The following is a 25,017-nucleotide window of genomic DNA, read 5'->3' on the forward strand; positions in this document are numbered from 1 at the left end:
TCTGCTTCTTAGTTCTATACAAGTTCTACTTACAGAAAATGCAGCTTTAAAGTCCATTAAATGTATGTATTTGAATCATCATGAAAATCCATAGAATGAACAGAGCTGAAACTTGTGTTTCTAAAGATTTTTGGCAACATAGCTGTCGCTCCATTACAGTGGATGACATCTGTAGTAATATTTTGAAACCATCTGGTTCATTGCTTTGGAATTTATTGCCTAATGGGAGCCCAAGAATTTTTGTCTTTGCTACTGCTGACTAAAAAAAAATACACCGCCAATACAGTAAATAATGGCCGTACAAGCAAAGTAACATTTGCACATTTCTACAGATGATAATACCTAATAAAAATGAAGATACCTGTATCAAAACCCCACAGGCACATTAAGTTTAGATAAAATATTTTGAATGAACTTTATCTTGTGTTTGTTGCATTTTGCGCAAATTAAAGCATGTCTGGCAATTCATTTGGAACAGCTGATCCGAGCTAGACCAGATCTCAAGTGTTTCTACCATTATAGTATCCCCCTATACCATCATTGAACATTGGCTCTTGTTTCATCCCAAGCTGTGAACCATCTGGAGCTAAATCTCTCTTCTGGCATGTCTTGTCTTTTCAGTTGCTGGATTGAACTACTACTTACTGCTGTTGATCTCCATCAAAAATAAATCAGGTACTCCCTACAGAGAATCTGGGATTTTTGTTGACGCACACAGATGATACAATTAACATGGAAAGCTTGAAAATCTCAGCTATATTTTGGGCTATTTTTCAGGAAAGAAAACGTTGCTTGAGGTCACATAATTGAAATGTTGAACACAACAAAGCAAGTTAGTCATTCTGATGTATTATTCACTCAGGGTTTCAAATGCCAGGAAGCTGGAGTGAAAAATTCTAAAGCAGGAGACATGAAAAGGCAAGCAAATTTAAGTGAAAAGCCAAGAGTTTGATGAAAGATGATGTTTATTATCTTAATTGATGGTGATTACAGACATTTAATCACTCTGAATTGATAGTTTTCCTGATTTTGATATAAAGTTACTGCTGTATTCCCAAATTCTTGCTTTTAGAAATTATATTTGCTTCAAATAAACATTTGGCTTGGAATTATTGATCTTACTCTTGCTGAGTGTAAACCTAAATTTCACCCAATATTTCTTCCTTTATTCGAAAAAAAAAAGATGTTTGGAAGAAAACATGTAAGTGTAAAAGTATTTTAATATCATAACATGTCAAACTAATTGAGCTGTAATACCGAGGAATGTTCTTGCAAAGACTGGAATCACATCAACTGTCTGGTTTCTTCAGCCGATCCAACAATTAAGCCTGGAAAAAGGTTCTGCCACCAAATCTGCTCATTCCAATTGCACTTCTTTTCTTGAAGAGGTTCCATTTGAGTTCACAACTTCTTGAATCATGAAATTCTTGCTTCTCAATGGCCGTTTGATAGCTGCCCATTATTTTCTTGATAAACTTGGATGAGTCATTTACAACACTATGTCTAGCACAGAGATCAAAAATAGCAAATAATGGTAATTCTTCCAAGTTGCCCTTTGCAAATATTTTTGAGGTTCTTCACTGAATCTGATCACGTTCTTGCACAGGCAGGGAACTGAACTGTAGCCAACATCACACCAGCCACAATCTTAGTAAATGTGGAGCAAACTCGAGGGGAGCAATGGGCATTCCCATGGTCTTAAAAATTCTCTGTGCACTTGCACTCACTCAATCATACCCTTCATGCAGACACAAGTAGTTTGAATTTGATCATGAACAAACACATCTCTGACACTTAGTCTCTTTCTTTCCTAACCTTTGTGGTGCCAGAACCCAATTATGCTCACCATCCACTCAAATTCACTTTATGGCCCAGAATATCAGATCACTGTGAAAAACCCTATCAGTGCTTGCTGTCATTATTCCTTTGGATATGATCTCTTTAGCTTTTGGTAGAAATGAATGAGTTTTAAATTGCTTGATTAAAGCATTATCACGAGATTATTAATCCAATGACACAGGTAACTTTCAGGAGCCCTGGGTTCAAATCCCACCATGGCAGATGGTGAAGTTTGAATTCAATAAAAATCTAGAATTAAGAGTCTAATGATGACCATGAAAACATTGTTGATTTTCTGGAAAAGCCCATCTGCTTCACTAATATCTTTCAGGGAAGGAAGCTGCTATCTGTACCTGATCTGGCCTATATGTGATTTAAGACCCACAGAATGTGGTTGACTCTTAACTACCCTTTAGGCAATTAGGTCTGGGTAATAAATGCTGGTTCAGCCAGGGACACCCATATCCCATGAATGAATATCAAAAATGCAGTGAAAATCTTAGCATGACACCTTGCTTAAAAAAATTGGGAAGAGTGCAGAAAAGATTTACAAGGATGTTACCGGGACTGCAGGGTTTGAGTTATAAGGAGAGGCTGGAATGGCTGGGGCTTTTTTCACTGGAGGATAGGAGGTTGAGGAGTGACCTTAAAGAGGTTTATAAAATCATGAGGGACATAGATAAGATGAATAGCCAAGGTTTTTATTTTCACTAGGGTAGGGGAGTACAAAACTGAAGGTCATAATTTTAAGGTGACAGGAGCAAGATATAAAAGGGACCAGAGGTGCAACTTCTTCACAAAGAATACAGCAGTAATTTTAGATCAAAATCAGGAAAACTATCAATTCAGAGTGATTAAGTGCCTGCAATCACCATCAATTAAGATAATAGACATCATCTTTCATCAAACTCTTGGCTTTTCACTTAAATTTGCTTGCCTTTTCATGTATGGAATGAACTGCCAGAGGAAAAGGTAGCGGCAAGTACAATTACAACACTTACAAAACATTTGGACAGGTACATGAATAGGAAAGATTCAGAGGCACATGCGCTAAGTACAGGCACATGGGATGTGTTTTATTTTGGGAAATCTGGTCAACATGAACAAGTTGGACCCAAGGATCTTTTTCTGTGCTGTAAGACTCTATGAGTCTGTGCTCACTTCCTGTCATTAAATAAACTTCTGAAGTTGTGGTCATTAATTGCTTCGTCTGCTTCAGGCTACACAGTGGACCAAAAGCACTACCCACCAATGAAATCAATGTGGCAAGTATATCTGACTGCTGATACTTTTTAAAATTCACTCATGAGATGTGGGTGTCTTTAGCTAGGCCAGCATTTATTACTAATCCCTAATTACCTAGTGGGTAGTTAACAATCAACCATCTTTCTGTGGGTTTGGAGTCACATATCAAGAATAGAGGTATACACATTTATATCAAGGAATGTTGTTAAATGTCTCTAATATCGTTAATTATGAGATACTTTTAAGGGAATTAAATATTATTTAAAAAGTGAGGACTGCAGATCAGAGTTGAGAGTGTGGCACTGGAAAAACACAGCAGGTCAGGCAGCACCCGAAGAGCAGGAGAATCAATGTTTCGGGCATAAAACCTTCATCAGGAAGAGCCTCATTCCTGATGAAGGGCTTATGCCTGAAACGTTGATTCTCCTGCTCCTCGGATGTTGCCTGACCTGCTTTTCCAGCACCACACTCTTGACTAAAACCACAATATTTCAATTTAGGCCTCAACTGCCCTGTTAAAGTATTCTTTACTTTGCAATCTGCAAACCTTTTTAAAAAAAATCATTGATTATTCACAATTTTCTCTTCTCAGTTGGTTGCCTGAGTGTTCTTGAAATCTAATTGGCTATTTGAACAGCTTGGTGATATGAATGCAGCTTTATCCTGGATACCTTCATGAAACTATGCTACAGTCAACTGCACTTCTTAAGAATTAAAGTTCTCACCACAAATGATCACTCAACACAGATTTATTTAAGATCAGCAGAACTGTCAGAGGAATGCAACTGTGCATCCTTTTCACAGCACCCAGCTGCTATATTTTGAAATTTAAAGATGTGGACAGCCACTTTGAAGCTGCTGTCAAACCATAACTAGAACCACACAAATACATTAGATAGGTTATGGTACTACAGAGGATAGGGTGCAAGCCAAGAAGGGTGCCCACTTAGTAGGGTAGCAGGATACCACCTAAGGCGAATACCAGATGGAAAGGAGGTTGGGTGCCAGGGACAGGAGGCCAGAGGGTGGCAGCTGGGTGGGAGGTAAGGTGTCTAGTTAATAGGGTCTCTGGTGGGGAGGTGGTAAGGTCCAGGGGTAAGATCCAGGTAAGCAGGGTTAGGGTGTCACATGCACAGAATGCCAGCTGGATACAATACCATAAATATCTGATTGGGCCAAACAGCTGGGTGTCAAGGTGGGTCTGACCTTGAGGTGGGGGTTTGAGTCAGGTCAGGCAAGGGGTGAGGTGTAACGGGTCTGGGGAAACGTAAGGTAAGCATGGAGTCTGTTAAATAGTTACTCAGGAGTTTGACTATTTACGTAATAGTCTAAACATGTGTTGTCTTGACTTTAAATCTAAATTGTCCCCCAGCATTTTCTTGATCAACTACAATACTGTACTTAATTTAACTGAGAACATTCAAAATCTCTAATTTAAAAGAACACTTTTAGAGAGTTCCAGGCATAATGGAATAGCCCAGTACAAAATGTGTTCTCCTGGGTTATTCCTTTGAAGTGTGCTACGATGGGGATTCTGCAGGGTTGTACCAAGTAGGCGTAATGACTGGGCAGCAGAAAGCCTTTGCCGAAGTTGAGGCCAGGATGCAGGAAGTAGATTTTTCAATGATTCATACTTTATGGAGTTCACAGGTTGGTAGGTAATGTGAAACATATAAGAGAAATCAAGCAGGGCTTTTGGCGACTGTGCGACTGAGATGGGGTGTGTTGCAGATGTGTAAGTAGGATCTCTTGACAGTGGTCAAAATTGAGTGTTTGAAATGAAACATTTGGTCAAGAACCTGTAGAAACATAAGAAATAAAAACTGTGTGGAATAAGTGGTTCGGATTTGGAATCCACTTAAATGTTTTTCAAACGCCTTCATTGCCTCACCCTTGCCTACCTCTGCCATCTCCTCCAGCTATACAACTATCCATCTTATTCTGGTCTCTGAGTGCCCCTGCTGTTAACTGCTTCACCCTGAGTGACTAGGTCTTACGTTGTCTAACTTCCAAGCTCTGGCATACCCTATCTGTGCCTCTCTATCTTTCTCCTTTACATTTCTCCTTTCAAGCATTTCACCAAATGTTTGGTCATCTTACCTAAAATGCCCTCTAGTGGTGCAGTTCTATTTTTACTGACAAAGCTTAAGTGAGCTCCAGCAATAAAGACACTACCATAAATATAGTTTCCTGTTGCTACAGTGATTGATTTGATTCAACAGTGATTTTAAAAGAGATTTAAATGAATGCTTGAAGTAAGAAATGTAGCAGTGTCTGGCAAATTGGGATTAAACTGGACTAATCTGGAGAGCTGAAGTAAACTCAACAGACAGAATGGCCACATTCTTTTCAGAACTATTTTATGAGTTTATGATTATTAACCTGTTGATGGTAGAGGGCAGAAAACAAAACAACTAAGGAAAACGTATAGAGACAAAAAGAGGCTGGTGGGGTGGAAAGTGAGGATGAGGGGGACCTATTTTTATTATGTTTTGGTGTGGGGCGGCTGTTTAGAGCAGTGGAGTGGGTAATGGAGAAGGTGCGTTGGAGGGCTGTCTGAATGAGGTAGGTAGCTTGTTGGAAATAGGTGGACATCTGAGATGTTCGGAAATGGAACGTCTCCTTGTCACAGCAGATGTGATGGAAACAGAGGAATTGGGAAAATGGGATGGAGGTTTATCAGGATAGGTGATGGGATGAGATGTGGTCCAGGTAGCTATGGGAGTCTGTGTGTTTATAGTAAATGTCGATCCATAAACAGTCACCAGAGATGGAAACAGAGGTCAAGGAAGGGGAGGGAGGTGTCTGATATAGACCAAATGATTTTGAGGGCAAAGTGAAATTGCTGGCAAAGTTGATGAACTGCTCCAGTTCAGCGTGGGTGCAGAATGCAGCACCGAAGCAGTCATCGATGTAATGGCAGAAGAGTTGGGGAACAGTACCACTGTACATACTTAAGAGGGTCTGTTCAACATAACTGACAAAGAGGCAGGTGTCGCTAGGGCCCATGCAAATCCCCATGACCACCCCCTGGATTTGGAGCAAGTGCGAAGAGTTGAAGGACAAGTTATTGAGAGTGAGGACTAATTCAGTGAGGCGGAGGATATCATTTGTGGTGGGGGGGGGGATACTGGATGGGTCTGTTGGAGAGGAAAAAGCTGAGAGCCTGCAAGATATGTATAAGGGCCGCACGTCCATGGGTATGATGTAGATCATTTTTGACAGAGTCTAAAATCCACATTCCATTGAAAATCACACACATACAAAGAACGGAAAATGTAATTTTTCTCAACTTAAGCAAACTATGTTCAGCAGAATGCCAGAAAGCAAATTAACTGATGCCTGTGAATAAATATCAATTTGCAAAGTATTTTGAGACTCAGGGAACTGAGATGGCTGGACTCAAAATAGCACTTAATAAAAAATGGCTGCTGGATAAACACATCAACATTCCTGCTAGTTAAGAAAAAAGAACTTTGCCAAATAAAAAGAATTGGAAATCTATTCAATATTTTCAGCAAGAAAGCCAACACATTATCTTAATCTGGAAAATACCTGGCGGTTAGAAAATGTATTCCAAAGTAACAATGTCAGCAATTTCTACTATTTTAACATGGACTTGCCAAAATTTAGAAACTTTTTCAATTTCATGCACCATGGTTTTTGCTTATAGTTGTTCTGTTCAAGTGCCAGAAATAAACCAATAAATGTTTGTTTTCAGAAAAAATCTACATGGTAAATTAGAACATTGTAACAAACTGTACAGTAACATTACAAAATGTGAGGATTTCTTGAATAAAAAGATCTTTACAAGTCTTTCTTGTCTTCAAATGTGATGCTTCTAGTATCACATCCTTAAGCAACATCATGAGTTGGAAAAGGGAGCAAATGACATGGATTACGCTATATCTAACACAGGAAAGCCGCCACAAATCCTAAAAGGATCTTGTATCGACTATACTGAAAAGAAGTTAACTTAGTCCAAACAGAGGGAGTCCAGTCATTGCATCACATGTCAAAATGAATCACAGTCCAGGAGAATTCTTAAATAGTTTCTCACTGGAAAATATTGTTTGAAAGATTAAAAACAAGTCACAATTAAATAATATCTGAAAAGTAAAAACAGAATATTTTTCAAAACATTACCAGATACTTTAAAATAATACAGGATATCTCAAGGGTATCTCAAAAATAACAAAAACGTATATCCTCCGAACCAACAGCAAGAGATAAGACTGCTTGAGCAGTAAACAATTTGGATGAATTTATTCTCACTCAGAAAAATCTAGTTTCTTTAGACAACCCACAATTCCCATTTCAATTATATAGCACTACGTACTGCTGAATACACTACTCAACTCCCTGTGCAGAGCCTTTTACTACATGTGAAGTTCTGTAATTTTGATGATTTCAAGAGAAAATGGCTTTGCAGGACTACAGTCTCATTTTCACTGGATTACCCTTGTGAAGGCTCAACAAAGTGCAGACTGTGAATGGCAGCAAGGCAGTAAATTTTGCAATATTACTTTTACAATGTTCTAGGATTGTACCCTTCTGTCGGAAGCTGTGAAAATCAGCATCCATAAATCCAGTCAACCTCTGGTGTATATGATATCAAACCTCTGTTAGGTGGAGATATTCAGATACTACCAAGCCCAGATAACATCTCCAATTATAGATTAGAGTGTGGGTTGGTAAGATCATAAGGCAGCAGGAGTAGTCAATTAGATCCTCAAGTCTGCTCCACCATTCAATACAATCGTGGCAGATTTCTGTGTCTTCTTCAACACCACTTTCCAGTTTCTCCCCAAATAACCCTTCACATTTCCAAAGGACATCTTCACATATATTTTCAAATATTTATAACAAGTTGTTTGGTAATAATGTCAACTTCAATTATGACATGGCAGAATGTTTTGTTTGCTCCTGCTCAAAGTTTAGCATGCATTTCAGCCACTAGTAATCTACTCATGCAGTAAGCTGCTTAGACCTGTGCAAACAGCAAAAGTTCACAACATCAAGCTGGAAAATTTCAAGCAAGACATCCTGCAGTTAATGTAAACCTTTGAATCAGAGATATAAATCAACTGTCTTTGTAATTACAAAAGGGAGTCAAAGCTGAACACCTGTGTGAAGCATAAGTAATTTCAAACTCCCATAGGAATAAGATCCATCTAATAAAATTTCTAAATTCAATTCCATAAGCAATATGAAAGTGACAGACAACAGTGGTTGGGAAAATGAACTTTTCCAGCAAGTACATATATGAGGTGTGAGAAAGGCAAGACACAGGACTGATCAGTAAAACTCAAACAGTCAAACACATTATTGTTGTAGCTAAGAAAGTTGATGAAAATGCCTGTCAAAACTCAAGGTTCAACAATGACATTGGAGACAATTTTGAAATCAAGACCAAGATTCGGACCATATATATTACCTTATCAAATCTTATTATAAACATCAACTATGAACCAAACCGGGATATAAACAATATTTAAAATCAATTCACAATATTTCCAGTACCACAGTTTTTGAAAGCTGTTCTATTTAAATGAAAAACCTGAATATGAGCTGCTAGCATGTTAAACCTCTGCCGCACATGCCTATACAGCCTTTTCAAATAAGGGAAGTTCCTCCAGGAAGCGATCTCACAAGCAACTGATCGGATCTAAGCTCTGCAGTCTTGCTACTTAATGATGAATGGTGGTGGACAATTAGTCATCCATTTATAAGCCCAAAATATCTCAATCTTCAATGATGGGTGAACTCAGAACATCAATGCAAAAGATAACCCAGCAGGGCAAAATGGACGATTCAGCCTGGCCTCCTCCTGACATGCAGATGCCAGTTTTCAGCCAATCATATGATCTAATATCAAGAAACAGCTGAATGCACAGATTACAAAAAGGGGTATGGGTCCTGACAATATTCCAGTAGTGTTGAAGACTTATTGAAGGCAGAACTTGCCACACCCAGTGCCAAGTGGCTCCAGGAGTTACAACATTGTCATCTACCCTACATTGTGGAAATTGCCCAGGTTTGACTGGCCCACAATAAGACAAATTGAAGATGGGCTTATGCCCGAAACGTCGATTCTCCTGTTCCTTGGATGCTGCCTGACCTGTTGAGCTTTTCCAGCAACACATTTTCAGCACAATAAGACAAATCCAATTTATGTAATTACTACCCCCCAGCAGTTTATTCTTGATCATGAAAGTAATGGATTTGATCAGCAAGGCTATCTAGAGGGGTCTCTGAGGGTGCACTGGTAGTGTCCCTACCTCTGGGCCAAGAGGCCTGGATTCAAGTGTTACCTGTTCCAGAGATGTTTAATAACATATCTGAACAGATTGATTAGGGGAATAAAATCAAGAGGCACTAATACAACATTCACCAATGCCTGCTTTGGGTTTCACCAGAGACATGTGGCTTCTAACCTCTTGAACGTTTTGGCCCAATTAATGTCAAAACAGACAAATTCAAGTTGAGGCAGGAGTGATGCACCTAACATCAAGGCAGCCTTTTGGGTGAGTCTGGCAGCAAGGAATCTGAGCAAACCTGAAGTCATCAGGTATAAAGAAGACTATTCACTCTTTGGAGACTTACTTAGCACAAAGGAAGATGGTTGTGGTTGCTGTAGGTCAATCACTTCTGTCCCAGAACTTTGCTGCAGGCGCTCTTCAGGGTAGTGCCCTAGCCCAAACATTTCAGCTGCTTCATGAATGAATTGCCCTCCAAGAAAAGGTTAGAAGTGGGGACACCTCATTCTCTCTGGACTCTATCTCCACAGATCAGCTCTCACTCCTCTTCACCACAACCCCTCACTACATCCCACTTCTGCATATATATCACCTTTTCCTCACTACTACCAGTTCTGAAGTAGGGTCACTGGATCTGATATATTAACTCTGCTTTCCCTCCGCAGATGCTGTGAGACTTGCTGAGCTTCTCCAGCAATTTCTGTTTTTATTTCAAAAGTGGGGATGTTTGTTGCAGATTGCAATATTCGTAGCATCATGACTCGTCAGATACTGAAGCAATGTCGAGAGTATGATGCTGGAAAAGCACAGCAGGTCAGGCAGCATCCAAGCAGCAGGAGAATTGACATTTCAGGCAAGAGCCCTTCATCAGGAATGACGCCTGTGAGCCAAGGGGGTGGGGAGATAAATAGAAGTGAGGAGGGGCTGGGAAGGTAGCTGAGAGTGCGATAGGTAGATGGAGTGGGGGTAATGGTGATAGGTTGGAGAAGAGAGTGGAATGGATAGGTGGGAAGGAAGATGGACAGGTAGGACAGTTCATAAGGGCGGTGTCGAGTGCTGAAGCAGTCCTTGTCATTCTTGCTTGGGTTAATAGTTAACATTTGTGACGCACTAACACTGGGCAATGATCACTCCCAAAAAGAGAAAGGATCTAACCAGTACCCATGGCATTACCATCACTATAGCACTCTGGGTACATCTAAGTGACTTGGACTACGGCATTTCATGAAGGGAGCATTTTCTGACTACAAATACAAGCAATGTTCACATCTGAGACATTTATATTATCAATAGCCATGGGTGCAGTACTGAAAGACTGTAAATGGCTAATGTGGTATCATTGTTTAAGAAAGGTACAAAGGAAAAGCCAAGGAACTATAGACCAGTCAGCCCTACAACAGTTGTGGATATATTGTTGGAGGGGATTCTGATGAATAGGATTTAGATGCATTTGGAAGGCAAAGACTAATTGGGGATAGTCAACATAGTTCATGCGTGGGAAATTGTGTCTCATAAACTTGATTAAGTTTTTTGAAGAAGTAACAAAGATGACTGATGAGGGCAGAGTGATCTATATGGACTTCAGTAAAGCGCTCGACAAGATTCTGCATGGTAGACCGATTATTCCAGAATCACTCTAATCATGCTAATCAAGATTAGATCACCTGGAATCCAGGGAGAGTTAGCCAATTGGATACAAAATTGGCTTAGAGGTAGGAGATAGAAGGTGGTGGGAGAGGAAAGCTTTTTGGTCTGGAGACCAGTGACCAGCGCCGTGTCACAAAGATTGGTGCTGGATCCATTGCTTTTCAAGATTTATATAAATCATTTGGAGAGGAATATATGAGGCATGGTTAGTAAGTTTGCAGGTGGGCAGAGGATTTTCAGATGGTGTTTAATTTACATAAGCGTGAAGTATTGCATTTTAGTAAGGCAAACCAGGACAGGACATATACATGTAATGGTCAGTCCCTTGGAATGCTGCCAAACAAAAAGGCCTTGAAGTGCAGGAGCACTCTTGCTTGAAAGTCGAGTCACAGGTATGTAGGGTGGTAAAGGCTATGTTTGGCATGCGTCCCTTCACTGGTCAGTAAAGGAGTTGGGATGTTATGATGCAACAGTACAGCACATTGGTGAGGTCTTGCTTAGAATACTGCAGTCAATTCAAGTTTGCCTGTTATAGGAAAGCTGAGAAACTTGAGAAACTTGAAAGGGTTCAGAAAAGATTTAAAAGGATGTTGCCAGGAATGGAGCGTTTGAGTTAAAAAGAGAGGCTGAAAAAGCTGTGACTCTTTCCCTGGAGCATTGGAGGCTGAGAGGTGACTCTATAGAAAATTATAAAATCATGACAGGCATAGATAGGATGAATAGCTAGAGTCTTTATCCAAGAATAGGAGAGTCCAAAACTAGAGGGCAGAGGTTGACAAGGGTAAGATTTAAAAGGTACCTGAGGAGCAACTTTTTCATGCAGAGAGTGATTATGTACAGAACAAGCTGTCAAGAGGTGGTGGAAGTGGGTACAAGTACAACATTTAAAGGGCACCTGGATGGGTATATGATTAGGAAGGGTTTAGAGGGATATGGGCCAAGTACTAGCAAATGAGACTATATCAGTTTAGGATGTCTGGTTCGCATGGTCAAGTTGGACCAAAGGGTCTGTTTCCATGCTGATTAACTCTAATGACTCTCACTCAATCAAAAGGTCTCTTAAAAAGCACAAGTGTTCACTGGCACCATGCTATGGAAGCAAGTGGATAAAAGTAGTCAATCGTTTAACTAAACATATGGTAAAGTAGCTTATAACAGATTATACAGCAATATTGTATTTCTGCACAAAAATGAAACTTGATCAAGGAAACATACTTTTCAACATTCTGCTAGACAGATTATTTTTACCAGTGTATATTTCCCATCTGTGTTTGTTGAAGAGTATCTAGTTTCACGTGTAGACGAGATGATTATTAATAATGAGGTGTTCAGGATCCACAATAGACAAGTCTGAAGCTAAAATTAACAAATGTATTTGTGTCATTTGTGAGATCACAAATATAGTGTAGTTACAATGTGTTTATTTTAACTTTCGAGGTGGAAGACTTCAGGATTTGGAATATGGAGTTTCTTAGCAATCAACTGAAAAAGTCTTCAAAAACATAGTACCTCATCAAAATATCTTCCACAATGTTCGTTTGATGAAATCAGTTAGCTGAAAATATCCAGTGATCCATAAAGCTCAGTAATGGACAACAGAATACAATAGAGTTAAGCAGAGGGATTTGATCTTTCTTTGAATACAAAATCAGATGCACACTGTACGTGCTTTTTACAAGGCCACAAGGATCATGTGAAATGGTATTGTCGCCTCATTATTACAAATCGAAGTGCAATAACTTGCACATATAAAGCTTCTTTAACAAAGTGAACTTGTTCCAAGACACTTCACTGGGGCATTACATAACATTGAGCCACATAACACTGCACAAAGATCCAAACGTGGAAAATTTGAAGGATTATTTATAGCAGGATGACGTGCGAAACAGCATCTAAATTAGGAGGCAATACCAGGTTAGGAACAGGAATAGGATATGTAGTGGTTTAAGTGTGTCCCACGATTCAATGAGATCATGTCCAGTCTGTGATCAAAAGCCACATACCTATCGTTTGTCTTACATTTGCTAATAAATATGGTTAATAGCAATCTATGAATCACCAAAGTAATTTAATAATTGGCCTGGCATCAACTGTTTGGAAGAGATCTGCAAATTTCCATTACCTTTTGCTTGTACAAGTTTTTGACCTGAAAGATTTGATTATTTTTTAAGCTGCATCCCTAGTTCACCTCCACAGAAACAGAAAACCTATCTATTGTAAACATTTTTTAAACCATTTATCAAATCACCCTTGAACCTGCTAAATTCCAACTAATGCAACACGAGTTTGAGATATCACTTTTTAGTTTACCCCTTGGAGTACTAGTACCTTTCTAATAAATCTGTGCTGTACTCCTCCAAGGGGTATCTTCCAAAGATGGACTATGTGGAACTGAATACAGTATCTTGGGTATGATCTAACCAGGACTTTATAAAGCTGCAGCAAAACTTATAGGCCTCAAGATAAAAGGCATGTGACTTCAGATTACTTTCTGGACTCTGTTCAAAGCAAAATTTGACACAAGCCACAGAGATATTATGGCAATGAGACTAACAATGAGACTTTTCAACAGAAGGCATTGTTTAATCAGGAGTTAATATAGGTCAATCAGCATAGGCTTAATGAGTAAACAAGACTTGCTTTGAGACCTTAAGTTGAGGCAGAGTGTGCACAGTCAAGGGTTTCAAAAGTAGGTGAGTTGAAGCAGTGGTGGAATCAAACATCAAATGAAGCTAAAATCAATGGACTTAGTGATGGCATGGATATGTAATTGGGAAATGCATCTCAATACCAATTACAACATTCAGGCTGAAAAAATTCGAGCTCAACTGGTTACCAAAGACAGGGACAGAGTTGGTGGTAATTAATTTGAGGGTCTTCAGTCTTCTGAGTATTTACTTGGATAAAGTTTCTGCTTATGCAGCAGTTGAAGGTATGGATGTGTGCCAAACAGTGGCTTTTGGAGCAGGCCAGAGGTAACTGTAAAGGTAATAGAAGAAAAGTAATATGAACTCTTTCTTACTTCATTGCTTCTTTCATGGGTGAACACTTGGATAGACTATTGTGTTATGAAGAGTACTGTGTTTGAAGATGCCCAAGAAAGATTGGGTTTTTGATTTAAACTCGAAGCTGAAAATCCTGTCTTGAACCTCACTTAGTTAACATTAGCTAATTGAGCCTTTGCATGCACCTTCTGGCCTTTATAACTCTACGTCCTTATTACATCTAAGGTTGTTGTCCCTTGGGCAGTTTGTTCTGTCAAACACCAGAGGTTAAATTTTTGTTCGACAGAGTCTAGGATTATCATTTTCTGGTCAGAGATTAATTCTCACACCACTAACTCCAACCCTATTGATTACTTCTTCCCAACATACATATACCCAACAAAGGTTTTATCAAATAACTTCTAATTAACATATCATCTGTACTCTAACAGACAGTAACATCATTTTTCCCATAACATTCCATCACTAGCAATAAACAAACTCTCGAAAGTTTAATTATTTGTATCTATGCTATTTACAGCTATTTATATCAAACCAACTGTTCATAATAGTCATTCAGTTCAGCTGTTCTGAGAACTTATAAGACCATGAAATCATAGTGTTGCTCACTAAAATAAGTTCTACTCTCAAAAGTTGAAAATGACTTACTTCCACAAGCACATTAATCGAGCAGACCACCACTTGTTCTTGCTCAATTGTATTACCATTGCTGAATGTCCCACTGTCAAAATCCTGGAGGTTACCATTGTCAAGCTCAGCCATATAAATACTGTAGCTACAAGCATATAGTCAGAGGTCAGGAGGTCAATGCCAACTAGAAGGCACAACATGGTGATGAAATACTCTTCAGTTGACTTATGGGTGCAGCTCCAACACTCAAGAAACCTGACACTATCAAGGCCAAAGCTGCCCAAATGACTGGTTTCCCTTCACCATCAATACACTTAGTGGTAGCAATGTATGCTATTCACCAGCTGGATTGCAGGAACTCAGCTCTTCTAACAGTTCCTTTCAAATTCACAGCTTCTACCAGCTAGATGGGCAAGGTCATTAGTTACATGGGAATAACAATGCTGAAAGTTCCCCTCCAAGCTACTCACCATCCTGACTTGGAAATATACCATCGTCTCTTCACTGTTGTTGGGTCAGGATCCTGGAATTCTTATCTTAATAGCACTGGGAGTGCTTTATACCCCAAAGGCAGTAGTCATTTAAGAAGACAGCTCACCTTCACCTTCTCCATTTTGCTTAGATTTAAATACTAAATTGCAGCCTTGCCAGTAATGTTTACATCCACGAATGAATAAATAGATAGAGAGATGGGTAGACAAATGGAAAGTCAAGCACTGTTTTATGCAATATTATTTATTTCCAGTTGTTTGTGTAGTGCAAAACTTGAATATTGCAGAAAAATACATTTTGGTAAAGCTTTTCATCTTGCACTAGTCATACCTAATCACAAGCACATTAAATCAAGTTGAAAACAACCAACAGATTGAATTGATTATTCTTGAAAATTCTCCTGAAGAGTTCAAGACAAAAAGCTCAAGTTTTATTTTGTCAATACACAAATTGTTTATTTATACATTTATCCAACTATGGCCTTTTGTTCAAGCTAACCAATATTACCTAAGAATAATTACTACACCATTACGAGAACCATTAGATATCAACGTCTCAGTCAAACATAATCTTTCCACTGGCTTTGCTTCTATGGCAACGAAACTGTAAACATTTTAACTCCATTCCAAATGCCAAACAATTATAGTTGCTTCGCAGCTCCAATTAAGTGAGGAAGGAGAGAAGGAGAGTTCAGTCGCACCGAGCTGGATAACCATGGTCATCTCCAAGATGGCACTGGAGCATGGTGACTCTTGTGAACTCTCCTAAGCAGATTACCCCTCACAATTGTTCCAATCATTCTACTCTTTTAAATCTCAATTGTAATTCTGACAGAATTACTAACAATGTGCTTTTCCCACTACTTACAACTCTGGTGATCGTATGACTTCCAGAAACAATCAATGGTCTGACTGGATCTGACCCAATGAAGACCAGCACTTCCTGGAGCACCTGACTGTGGGCGGGGCCCGACTGCTGATGCAGGAACCGCGACCATGACAATGGAGTAACTAGCCACTTACCGGCTTCTCAAAGGTGGTTCCACGGAGCAGACCCAACACCCTACCTGACTGTGTGGAGACTTAGACCGAGAATAAGGTCCCCAGAGTTCTGAAGGCCATGACCAGGACCCCATCAGATGCACTCACTTACACTCCAGAATGACACACCATCAACTCTGACTCCCAGGACAATCAGGAACAGCCACTTACTCAGGAAATGTGGGAGATGCACTGGCTTACAGGTGAGATCCCTACCCCAACCCAGTGTACTCTTGACAATTGTTCAAGCTACTGAAAACAAGCTGGATGAAATTCAAGTTAGACTCACCTACCAGAGGGAATTAAGAGCTTGCTGTGTACTCTGTTTTAGAGAGATATAGCTCACTCCTGTGTCAGCTGACTGCGCGTTACAATCTATCACCTGATGAAGGAGTGGCGCTCCGAAAGCTAGTGTGCTTCCAATTAAACCTGTTGGACTATAACCTGGTGTTGTGTGATTTTTAACTTTACAATTTGAGGATTTCTTCAAACACCAGATGGTTTGCACTGCACCCTCAGACAAGGCATAGGGCGGAGAGGTCTGCCTTCCAATCAATGTTGGTGCCCAGACATGACAACCCTCGCAAGTTACTGCTCCCTGAACCTAGAATATCTAATGGTGAAGTGCTGTCCCTACTACCTGCCATGGGAGTTTACTTATGTTATCCTGACAGCAGTTTACATCCAAGCCCCATGGAAATGAACAGTGCACTTGATGAAATATGCACCACTGTAAATAGACTTGAGACAGAATACCCCGAGGCCCTGTTCATCGTAGCTGGTGACTTCAACCAGGCCAACCTCGAAAGTGTGCTACCAAGACACCACCAACACAGCTCCTGTCCCACACCAGAGACCTAAATATCCTGGACCACTGCTACACAAAAACACCGACTGCTCCATTCCTCTCCTGCATTTTGGATGATCAGATCACAACGCTGTACTCCTTCTCCCAGTTTACAAGCAAAACCTGAAGTGTGAGGATCTGGTACAGCAAGTTGTACAGCGCTAACCTGAGATAACAGACTGGCTACAACGTGACCTTTGGTCTCGATGGACTGGTCCATATTCAAGAACTCAGAGGCCAACCGAAATGAGCATGCCATTACCATCACAGACTTCATCAGTAACGATGCAGAGGACTGCATGCCAAAGAAGTTAATCCGAGTGTTCTCCAACTAGAAAATCCACTCCCTACTGAAGTCCAGATCTCAGGCATTCGAGTTGAGTGACCCTGACCTATACAGGAAACCTAGGTACAATCTTTGCAAAGCCATCAGGGATGCCAACAGACTATAGAGTCCCAGAATAACCACTCAAATACACGTTGATTGGGGCAAGGCTTACACGATAATCAGTTACAAAGTGAAATGAAGTAGAATCGCTGACAACAAAGCATCCCTCCTCAATTAGCTCAATACATTCTATGCTTGTTTTGAATAAGTCAGTGAAAGGTTGTCACCTGCCCTGACAGACTCAGGTACACCTGTACCCACAGTCACACCTACAGACAACTGACTGGCCTTCTTGAGGGGATTCCAAAGAGAGCCACTGGCCAGGATGGAATCCCTGGCTGTGCACTCAGATCCCGAATGGACCAACTGGCGGGAGTATGTGCAGACATTTTTAATCTCTCCTTACTACAATGTAAGGCTCCTGCTTGCTTCAAGAAAATCACAATTATCCCGGTGTCAAAGAAAAACTTGGCAATGTGCCTTACTATCACCCAGTGGCTTTGACATTCATCATTATGAAGTGCTCTGAGAGGTTAGTAATGGCACTCATCAACTCCAGGCTCCTAAACCCATGCCCTGCTCCACCACAATTGACCTATCGTCACATCAGATTCACGACAGATGCCATCTCCCTGGTCCTACACTCATCCCTGGAACATCAGGATAACAAGGATACCTACATCAGACTCCTATTTATTGACTTCAGCCCCAACCTCAACATCATAATTCCAACAAAACCCATTTCCCAAACTCCAAGACTGAAAACTTTGCTCCCCCCCTTTACAATTGGATCCTTGACTTCCTCACCCGCAAACCGTAATCAACAAGAATAAGCGACAACACACAACTCCAGAATAATTCTCAACATCAGTGCCCTGCAAGGTAGTGCACTCAGCCCCTACTTTACTCGTTAAACAGTCATGAACTGTGTAGCCAAATTCAGCTCTCACTCCATTTACAAATTTGCTGATGAAACCACTGCAGTGGGTCAGATATCAAACATTGATGTGACGGGAGTACAGGAAAGAGAGAGAGAGAACTTAGTGATACGGTGCATGTATAGACAATAATCCATGTCTCGATGTCAGCAAAATGGAGGAGCTGGTCATCGAATTCAGGAAGTCAAGTGGAGGATACGTTCCTGTCTGCATCAGTAGTGCTGAGGTGGAGGTGGTTAAGAGCTTCAAATTCCTCAGAGTAAATATCATCAACGATCTATACTGGCCGACAAGGCGAAAGTGAGGACTGCAGATGCTGGAGATTAGAGTCAAGGTTAGAGTGGTGCTGGAAAAGCACAGCAGGTCAGGGCAGCATCCAAGGAGCAGGAAAATCAATGTTTTGGGCAGGAGCCCGTCATCACAAATGAGGCTGGAAGCCTTGGGGGTGGAGAGATAAATGGGAGGGGGTAGGGCTGGGGAGAAGGTAGCTGGAAGCGCAATAGGTGGATGGAAGGAGGGGTAAAGGTGGTAGGTCGGAGAGGAGGGTGGAGCGGATTGACAGATGCGACAGGTCAAGAGGACAGAGCTGAGTTGGAATGTTGGAACTGGGGTAAGGTGGGGGGGGGGAAATGAGGAAACTGGTGAAGTCCACATTGATGCCCTGGGGTTGAAGGGTTCCGAGGTGGAAGATGAGGCGTTCTTCCTCCAGGCATCGGGTGGTGAGGGAGTGGCGGTGGAGGAGGCCCGGGACCTGCATGTCCTCGGCAGAGAGGGAGGGGGAGTTGAAATGTTCAGCCATGGGGTTGATTGGTGCGGGTGTCACGGAGATGTACCCTTTAGCAGTCTGTGAGAAGGCATCCAGTCTCCCCAATATAGAGACCGCATTGGGAGCAACGGGTACAGTAAATGACATTTGTGGAAATGCAGGTGAAACTTTGATGAATGTGGAAAGCTCCTCTAGGGCCTTGGATGGAGATAAGGGGGGAGTGTGGGCGCAGATTTTGCAATTCCTGCGGTGGAAGGGGATGGTGCCAGGAGGGGAGGGTGGGTTGTTGGGGTGCGTGGACCTGTCCATGGATATATATTTCCATATGGTCCAGAGATATATTTCCCTCCCCACTCCTATCCACTTTTCACAAAGACTGTTCCCTCCGTGACTACCTGGTCAAGTCCACGCCCCCCAATAACCCACCCTCCCCTGCCACCGCAGGAATTGCAAAATCTGCGCCCACACTCCCCCCTCACCTCCATCCAAGGCCCCAAAGGAGCCTTCCACATCCATCAAAGTTTCACCTGCACATCTACCAATGTCATTTATTGTATCCATTGCTCCCAATGCGATCTCCTTTACACTGGGGAGACTGGACACCTTCTTGCAGAGCGCTTTAGGGAACATCTCCAGGACACCCGCAAAAATCAACCCCACCGCTCCATGGGCCGAACATTTCAACTCCCCCTCCCACTCTGCCGAGGACATGCAGGTCCTGGGTCTCCTCCACCGCCACTCCCTCACCACCCGATGCCTGGAGGGAGAATGCCTCATCTTCTGCCTCAGGACCCTTCAAACCCAGGGCATCAATGTGGACTTCACCAGTTTCCTCTTTTCCCCTTCCCCCACCTCACCCCAGTTCCAAACTTCCAGCTCAGCACAATCCTCATGACCTGTCCCACCTGTCAATCTTCCTTCCCACCTATCCGCTCCACCCTCCTCTCTGACCTATCACCTTTACCCCTTCCTCCATCCAGCTATTGCACTCCTAGCTACCCTCTCCCAGACTCCACCCCCTCCCATTTATCTCTCCACCCCTGAGGCTTCCAGCCTCATTCCTGATGAAGGGCTCCTGCCCGAAATATTGGTTTTCCTGCTCCTCGGATGCTGTCTGACCTGCTGTGTTTCCAGCAACACTCAGTCACGTCGACACTACATTCAAGAAATCACAGCAATGCCTCTACTTCCTCAGAAAGCTAAGGAAATTCAGCATGTTCATAATATTATCAATTTTTGTAGATGCTCCATAGAAAGCATCCTGTCCAGATACATCACAGCTTTGTACAGCAACTGCTCAGTCCAAGATGGCCAGAAATTACAAAAGGTTGTGAACACAGCGCAGTCCATCATGAAAACCAGCCTCACTCCTACTGATTCAGTCTATACTTCCTGCTGCCTTGGTAAAGCAGCCAAAATAATCAAATACCCTCCAACCCTGGTTATACTCTCTTCCATCCTCTTTCCTGCTGTTATCAGACTTATGAACAGACCTCTATTTTTAGAGTTGATCTTTCTCAGCACATTCTCGGTAGATTTCACGCTGTGTTCTGCATTCTGTTCGACAACTCTGAAGTACTGATGTATAGTATGATTTGTCCGGTTAGTGTGCAAAACAATACTGTTTACATATCTCGGTACATATGACAATAAATAAATCACATCAAACAAATGGTGTAACAAACAAGACCAAAAGCTACAAACTGAAAATAATGAGGATAGATAACTCATCATGGTCACAATCATGCAAGTGTCATTCATGACTGAGATGAGGGTTGTTCATTACTGTGACAGGGTGGAAACCAAGTCAGTTGGACTCCAGCATGCAGTTCTGAGAAAGACAGAACTTTTAGACAATTTCAAATGCAGAAACACACCAAAGGACTTGGGAAAGAAACCAAATGGTGGTGTTCAGGGCAAAGAGGCCAATAATTTTCTTTTTGAAGAGAGGGGTGATTATGGCAGATTTTAAATAGAGGGGACAGTATGTGAAGATAAATGGTTTACAGTATCAGTCAACATGGAAGCCAGGGAATAAACTGGATGGTCAGTAGTTGAGTTGGGACTAGGATCAAAGGAGCAAAGAGCGAGTCTTGTGAACAAGATAAAGCTCAGAGAGAATAACAGGGGAGATAGAAGAGATTCTACAGAAGGATATGTTCAGGGTTCAGGAATGAAGGATCCTTAGAGAGAGTGGGCTGGTGCAAGACGGAGGTGAATAGATACAGATACTTGGAAAGGTGCAAGCTTCGTGACCAAGAGGAGGATCAGTTCTTCGTATCTAATATTAGAGAGCAGAATGAAGCATCCACAACTCAGAGTTAGAGAATTTGAGAAGTACATAACTCGATGATGGAATTTCTCCTCATTTCAGTTTCCTTCTTCTGAGACTGACACGCTTCGGTTTCAGCTTCCCAGCTGAAGATTGATCTCTCAGCAGTTATATACTGCTACGTTCCTGCCGAATTTGGAAGTTTTAATGAAGTCACATTTCATTCTTCAAATTCGAGGGAATGTGTGCCTAACCTACTCAAACACTCTTCTTCGGAGACTCCCTCATCCTGATAATCAATCCTGCATACCTTTGAAAACAAGAATATTATTCATTGAGGAAAGATACCAAAAAATGTAACAGTACACCATGTATTCTCTCACCAAATGCTTTAAGGAACTAAGAATTCCTTATTCAAATGATCCAATTCTTTTGTAATAAAGCAAACATATGAATTGTTTTTCAAATTACTTGTTGTATCTGCCAGCTAACCTTTTGAGGTCTCATAGAGTCATTGAGTTTTATCGTATGGCAAGAGAACCTTTGGCCCATTGCACCCACACCAGTTATCAAACATCCATCTCTTCTAATCCTATTTTTCAGTACTTGTCCCGTAGCCTTGTAAGCTATGATGTTTCAAATGTTCATCTAAGTGGTTGGTACATGTCTTGAGGGTTCCTGGCTCTACCCTTTCAGGCAGTGAGTTCCAGATAATCATTGTCTTCCATTAAATTGTTTATCCTCAAATGCCAGCTAAGCCTCCAGTTTCTTACCTTAAAACGTGCCCCCTGGGACTACTACTTCATCTACTGAGAGGAAATGTTTCTCACTATCTGCTCTGTTTGTGCACTTCAATCACCTTCAGTATTCACTGCTGTAAGGAAAACAAATGTAGCCTGTCTGGCCTCTCTTTATAGCTGAATCACTTGAGCCCAGGGGCAACATCCTGTTGAAACCTTCTGCACCCTCTCTCATGCAAACACATCTTTCTTCTCATTTGATAATCAGAATGGCAGAGTGTAATCTGCTGTAATCTAACTAACATCATATACAGCACCAACATAAACTCCTTACTCTTGTAGCCAATGCCTGACTAATAAGGCAAGTATCCCATATGCCTGCTTACCATCTTGGCAACTTGTACAGCTGCTTTCATGGATCTTTAGACACGTACACCAAGGAGCCTGTGATCCTCTGTACCTCAGAGGGTCCTACCATTCAATGTGTACTCGCTTGCCTCGTGAGTCCACCAAAACATATTTAAATTTTCAGGATGAAATTCCATTTACTACTGTTCAACCCATTTGACCAGCCCAAAGTTTATAAAATCATGATGGACATGGATAGGGTAAATAGATAAGGTCTTTTCCCTGGGGTGGGGGAGTCCAGAAATAGAAGACATAGGTTTGGGGTGAGAGAGGAAAGATTTAAAAAGGACCTCAGGGGCAAATGTTTCATGCAGAGGGTGGTGAGTGTATGGAATGAGTAAGCCAGAGGGAGTGGTGGAGGCTAGTATAATTACAGTATTTAAAACGCATCTGGATGGGTGTATGAAAAGGAAGGGTTTAGAGGGATATGGACAAACTGCTGGCAAATGGGTCTAGATTAATTTAGGATTATCTGGTCGGCATGGATGAGTTGGACCGAAGGATATGTTTCCGTGCTGTGCTATGACTAACTACATTCTAAGGCTTTCCTCCTCATTACTTACCAAATCACCAACTTTCATGTCATCTAGGAACTTTGTGATCATACCTCCAACATTTGTGTGCACTGATATCCAAATTTCAGTCAGGAAGCACTTCTCCATATAACTAACAAGTAAATTGAAAATTTCAAAATAGGATTATTAGATTTTTAAGGGTTACAAAAACAATATGCTGGGTAGATGCAGTCCAGACACAGCATTCATCTAACCGAATGATGAACAGGCTCAAAGGGTTGAATGACCTATTCTTGTTTCTATGCACATATATAATAAACCAGGCAAAAGTCTGCTTATCTAACATGTTTGCTTAATTACTGCACATCTAAGAATACCCAAAGACACAACCAGATTCGATTTATGATTGAGGGAATCCATGAAAACGTACAATAAACTAAGTCAAATCAAACTGAAAATGACTTTGTTCACTGGCTGTATTTTCTTCAAATTTATTAAGAAAACTTATCAAGTTATCTGTTGTTTCTACGAAATGGAAGACTCACCTATAATTGAGTCAGAGTGAAAAACAGAAGGAAAAAACAAGAATCTAATCGCCTTCACCTTGAACATGGTGAGTTAATGTTGAGACTAAAGGCATAATTCTTTCAATTTTCCTTCAGGGAGTACAGTATGAAGAAGAAAGGCCATGATTTGGCAATGATTATCCTAGAGAAATTAACTTTCTTTTGAAAGCTCCTTTAATTTGTCTGCAGTACCTCACCACTGAGTCAAATTTGCCAGGTATAGTTGTCATCAACATCTGTTATGTGCAATATGAGGAAAAATATTTTGCTCAGATATTAGAAAGCAATTTAGAAAGACTTAACCAAATATGGACATATCTTGTAATTGTTGTCAAAATGACTTATTATAAATAAACCAACTCATTTTCAGACCAAAATGTTCACCAAAGCCACACCACAAGGAAAAACCATAAAAGGGAACCAGTATAAACAGTTTCATAAAGAGAAGGAAAATCAGCTTAGAACATGACATATACCAATGGCAAAATATAATGAATGGTATGCAAACATGAAAAAGAGGGGTTATCCTGAAAAGATTTTCAAGTATAAATTACTGTTTGCACAAGTGAGCACTAATCTAAAATGATCCAAGATATTTGGCTGATGGATGTTGATAACTACCATATGATTCCAGTGTTTCTTTTTGTCAGATTAATATAATTTTTTCAGTACAGTTGTTAAATGCTTTTATACTGCATGGCTATAAAGAGTTCAAAATTTATGAGCAGTTGCATAATTTATAGTGTGAGTCTGATAAAACCCAACTAAAATGACAAAGTGCTGTGTTAATCACAGGGATGCTAAAGTAATAAACTTTTCAATGAAACTGGTACCGCACATTCCATATTGGAGTTCTCCAGAAAGGATTCACAGAATATTTCATTTTGATATATTGCAATATTCACATGTGCAACTTCTAGTGTCAGAATCCCAATTATTTGGGAGAGAGTATAGTTGTCATCAACATCTGTTATGTGCAATATGAGGAGTGTTCATGCATCTTGGTTGGCAAAAATAGAAGCACAGACTATTCTCTGAATGGGTAAAGGCTTCAGAAATCTTAAGCACAAAAGGGAGTCCTAGCCTAGAAATCTCTTAAGAGAGAAAGAGAGAGAGAGAGAGAAAGAAAGAAAGAAAGAGAGAGACGAGAGGAGGGGGGGAGAGGGGGGAAGGAGAGAGGGGGAGGGGGGGAGAGGGGGGGGAGAGGGGGGGAAGAGGGGGGGAGAGGGGGGGAGGGGGGGGGGAGGGGGGGGGAGGGGGGGAGAGAGGGAGAGACGCGGGGGAGAGAGAGAGAGACGCGGGGGGGAGAGAGAGAGACGCGGGGGAGAGAGAGAGACGCGGGGGAGAGAGAGAGACGCGGGGGAGAGAGAGAGACGCGGGGGAGAGAGAGAGACGCGGGGGAGAGAGAGAGACGCGGGG

The 25,017-nt window shown here is 41.2% G+C and overlaps 1 protein-coding gene across 12 annotated transcripts in view; it reads right to left on the minus strand.

The window, feature by feature from the left end:
• Positions 1 to 25,017, minus strand: part of mpp7a (MAGUK p55 scaffold protein 7a) — a 493,705-nt gene that overhangs the window by 208,902 nt on the left and 259,786 nt on the right. The gene's annotated exons all lie outside the window — the stretch shown is intronic.

Source organism: Chiloscyllium plagiosum, unplaced genomic scaffold, assembly GCF_037043375.1.
Source record: "Chiloscyllium plagiosum isolate Xiang-an unplaced genomic scaffold, Cpla_swu_hap1 HiC_scaffold_5, whole genome shotgun sequence".
NCBI classification, from domain to species: domain Eukaryota; kingdom Metazoa; phylum Chordata; class Chondrichthyes; order Orectolobiformes; family Hemiscylliidae; genus Chiloscyllium; species Chiloscyllium plagiosum.